Source organism: Pteropus vampyrus, unplaced genomic scaffold (genome assembly GCF_000151845.1).
Source record: "Pteropus vampyrus isolate Shadow unplaced genomic scaffold, Pvam_2.0 Scaffold28, whole genome shotgun sequence".
Taxonomy (NCBI): Eukaryota; Metazoa; Chordata; class Mammalia; order Chiroptera; family Pteropodidae; genus Pteropus; species Pteropus vampyrus.
In genome coordinates this window covers 168,897-173,720 of record NW_011888809.1, presented here as the reverse complement: position 1 = coordinate 173,720, position 4,824 = coordinate 168,897, and the positions used below count along the sequence as shown (strand labels likewise).

At 42.0% G+C, this 4,824-nt stretch overlaps 1 pseudogene; it reads right to left on the bottom strand.

The window, feature by feature from the left end:
• Positions 1–631: 631 nt before the first annotated feature.
• LOC105289802 lies at positions 632–1,618 on the bottom strand (annotated as a pseudogene).
• Positions 1,619–4,824: the final 3,206 nt, after the last annotated feature.

Here is a 4,824-nt window from a genome sequence, read left to right as displayed (position 1 = left end):
ATCCCCTTACACAAACGCGTAAAAATAGTGTTGAAATAGCACTAACTCCCATCAGAATCATTTCTGTTCTCTGTCATCATTTCTATGGCACTTTGATCTTCAATTAAAACTGGTCTTTGAAAAATTGGTAATACTCAAATTTTCCACACCGAAGAAACTTCAGGATCTCAGGAAGCAGTGAGGCAGGCCTTTCCTTTTTCTTTAGCTGTCACGGAGAAGCTGAAGAACACAAGATGGTGGCTTTTAAAACTCTGGATCACACAAGTGTAAATTGTAGGTTATAATATGCCCGACACACATCTTATTTTTAACAATCCTGTTACTGTTTATCTTTGCCTGAAATTTTAGGTTTTATTCTATAATATTATAAAACTATGATCTTCTGGGTCATGTAAACCAAGATTTTCTTTGGGGGAGGGAGGTGGGGTGGATACAGTGTATTTTATTGATGGTACATGACAAGACAGGACTCCCAAAGCCTCTCCCTATCTTCAGGGGGTCTGGGATGGATGATGTATTGAGGACAAGAGATTCTCAGTGTGTTGGGGGAAGAGTTGGGGCAAGGACTTCCCAGCAGCTGAGGGCCTCTTTTCCTCTTGTGCTCTTTCTGAGGCTGGTGGTCCAGGGGCTCTTATTCCTCCTTGGAGGCCATTTGAATCATAAAGTCTACCACCCATTGCTGTAGAAAAATTCGTTATCATCCCAGGAAATGAGCTTGACAAGGTGATCCTTGAGGTCAATGCCAGCCCCAGCAGCAAAGATGAAAGAGTGGTTGTCACTGTTAAAGTCACAGGAGACAATCTGGCCCTCAGTGTAGCCCAGCATGCCTTCGGGGAACCCTTCGATACCTGCTTCACCACATTCTTGATGTCATCTTATTTGGCAGCTTTCTCCAAATCCACGACTAACACATTGTAGATGAGGACGTGGAAGGCTGTGACAGTGAGATTTCCATTCAGCTCAGAGATGACCTTGCCCACAGCGTTGTCAGTACCAGTAGAAGCAGGAATGATGTTCTGGGCAGCCCCTCAGTCATCATGCCACAGCTTCTCAGAGGGGCCATCATGGTCTTCTGGGTGGCTGTGATGACATGGACTGTGGTCATGAGTCCCTCCACAATGCAAAAATTGTCATGGATTCCCTTGGTCAGGAGAGCCAAGCAGTTCGTAGTACAAGAGGCATTACTGACAATCTTGAGGAAGTTGTCTTGCTTCTCATGATTCATGCCCATCACAAACATGGGGGCATCAACAGAAGGAGCAGTGATGAACTTTTTGGTTCCGCTCTTCAAGTGAACCCCAGCCTTCTCCAAAGCAGTAAAGACACCAGTGGACTCCATAATATGTTCAGCATCAGCATCACCCCATTTAACGTTAGAAGGATCTCAGTCCTGAAGGATGGAGGCGGGCTTTCCATTGATGACAAACTTCCTATTCTCAGCCTTGACTGTGCCATTGAACTTGCCATGGGTGGAATCATACTGGAACATGTAGACCATGTAGTTGAGGTCAATGAAGGGATCACTAATGGCAACAATGACAACTTTGCCAGATTTAAAGGCATCCCTGGTGACCGGGCACTCAATACGGCCACATTCGTTTACTCCAACCTTTATCATGTCTCAGATACATGGTTGCCTGTCAAATGCAGGGGAGGGGGCAGAGAGCCAAACCAGGACTTTCTTGACAGAAGCTATAGGAAATCTTGTGTAGCAATGAGGCAGAATGTTGTTTACTACTTTTAGGCACTACCTTCTTTTTGCTAATGGAACTCTGATTTTGTTAAGTATGGGCTGGCAACCGACTTAAGAAAGATGGTGGTGTCACCCAGTAAGGTTGCCAAATTTAACAAGTAAAAATATAGGACACACAGTTAAAAATGAATTTCAAACAAAAAATAGGCAACCCTCTCCCCCAGGTTTCAAGGATGAATTGTGTTTGGTTAAGCCCAACATGGTAATCTCTTTTCCCTTTGTCTGTGATTGCTTTGGAGGTGGGCATATAACACATTTCTGACCAATTGCATTTGAAGAGAAGTCTTTTGGTGGCTTCTGGGAAAGGTTTCCTTCCCTGATTAAAAACAAGGGGGTTGGGGGAAAGAGAGAGAGAGAGGGAGAGAGATCGAGAGATCAATGTAGGAAGTCTTTCACGCCTTCTGCCTGCAATAATCTCATGGAAGATGGGGTGCTGAGAATCGCGGAAGTCGTTTTGTCACCGTGGAGAAAAAGTCATGTGAAAGTCAGAGAGACTGACCCAGAGCTCTGACATTGTTGAACTTCTGAAGTAGGCAGCTACTTCTGGAATTCTCTTCTCCAGATTTCTTGTTTTGTGAAATAATGAATGTCCTTGTTGTTTGAGCCTCTTCGAGGTGGGTATTCTGTTTATGCTGCTGGAAGCATCCTAAATGATTCAGCTGAAAGTATTTTTAATCTCACTCATCAGGTTTTAATACTACTAGTCACTGGCCTAATAGTATTACATGGGTCTTTCTCAACTTCTCACGGAAGAATCACAGAAACTCTCCCACAGTATATGGAGTGTGGGCGGAAGACAGTTTCTTGCTTCTTAGGATGGAATAGTTATTTTTATTAACAGTTCTCTATGTCTTCAATGTCATTGCTTCAGACATCTGAATTGGCTGCTTAGGGAAGTGCCAATTTTATGGAACAGATGGATACTGTTTCACAGTTGTGGGTGGGCAGGCAACCTTTAGCCCAGAAGTTGAGGTTGGTGATCCTGAGATATCATTAGCATCAATGGCATCTGTGCTGTCACTTTTTATCACAATGTAGATAATACCCACTGTTGGTTTTATTTCAGTACATTCTAAAATGAGTAAAATTTACCAAATGTTTAATAGCCAATTTGTATGTATGGCAAACATTTTTATCTTTAAATATGTTGAATAGATTATATATGCACATGGCATATACAGAATTCAGACCAATAAGCCAACCCCCTTCCATCCTAGTCTCTTTTTTCCTTCTTTAGAAGTAATCTTTGTTATCAGTTTCTTGTATATCATTCCAGACTTTTGAATACATGAACAAATATGTAAATATGTACAGCTCCTTTTAAAATACAAATGGTAGAACAGAACACACATTAATCATATCTCAAAGGTCCTCTGACACCATTATCTTTTAAGCTATCTTATTCTGTTCAAGGGCTGCATAGTATTCCAACGCATGGCTGCACCATAATGTGCTAGCCAATCTCCTGTTGATGGATACTCTACTGTGGAGAGAAGGTTGTAAACTGACAAGGTCCTTGCAATCTGTGAGGCCAACCAAGGATTGCCTCACCTCCACAAATCCCCCTAAGAATTGGGAAGTAGGAACTGATCAGAAAACAATGCGGGTGTTGAAATGCAAATGACGATAGCAGGCTGTATTGGGTAGTGGTAATCTACGGAAATGCAAATGATTATAGTAGGATGTGGAGGTTGGGTGGGGATAATCTCATTTTAGCCAGCAAATGTATGCTCTTGTATAAAAGCGGCTTACAAAAATAAAATCGCTCTCTACTCCATCATCAGTGGATAGTGGGCCTTCCGATCCCAGCTTTCTGTCTTCTTTCTTTTCTTCATCTCCCACCGTTCTCACTCAGGTTTATTTTCCAGAGCTGCGCTGGATGTGGCGGGATTTACCACTTGCTAGATATGGCATTCTATTGGATATTTGTCTTGTTTTCTGGTTGGCCAGCTCCATTGGAAAATTCCTCATATTTGTAGAAGAACTCACTATCTAGTCTCCTTTGAAGCTCCAACAACCAATTGTACCCATGTCAGTCTCCAAATCAGAAATGGACCCCAGGAGAAAATGGGCTTTGGAAAAAGACATCCATTTTGCTGGCAAGGGTGCAGCAGAGCCTTGTGTCTTTGGGGCAGTAGGAGTTACAAACTGAGTTCCTAATTCAAAAGAGGTTAAGCATAGAGTCATCACATGACCCAGCAATTTCACTCCTAGGTCTATAACCAAGAGAAATGGAAACATATTCACATGAGAACTGGTACATGAATGTTCATTGCAACATTATTTATAATAAACAAAAAGTGGAAACAACCCAAATGTTTATCAACTGTTGAATGGATAAACAAAATACTATATATTCACAAAATGGAATATTATTCAGCAATAAAAAGGAATGAAGTACTGATGCATACTACAACATGGATGAACCTTGAAAACATTATGCTAAATGAAAGAAGCCAGTCATAAAGGACCACGTATTTTATGATTCCATTTATATGAAATGTTCAGAATAGGCAAATCCATAAAGTCAGAAAATAGAGCCTTCCCTCCTCCAGTGTCACTAGAGATGATGTAGGGAGCATCCCTTCCCCTCCCAGCCAGGATGTGGGGACACTGTCCTTCTCAGGGTCTCAACAGGAGCTCTGTAGGGAACCTGGACTTCTACTCCCACCTGACAGCAAGATGACTGTATATAATGACAATAACAAGTACAACTGGTAAACTCATTTTGGAGAAAAAACACAACTGATTCTTGGCATGTATACAGCTCAACCAGTGGGAGCCATGTGTATATGATTGCTTTAGAAAGTAGCCTGCTAGCTCTGGCTGGGATTTTAGTAGGTTTTGGCCACCGGTCAGTACATTTTGCAGAATAGATAGCATCTCTCACTCAATCTGCTGAGGTGGTTAAGTAGAGGTTGGTTAGAATTACTACTGCATTTCCACATGGAAATATTGCAAGTTAAATGGGCTTTTTGCATCCGAGCCTGCTTGCCAGTTTTTAGTTATAGCACCTGTCCAAAGAAGAGAGAGGACCCCCACTATAAGCACCATCCATACTTTGGGTACTG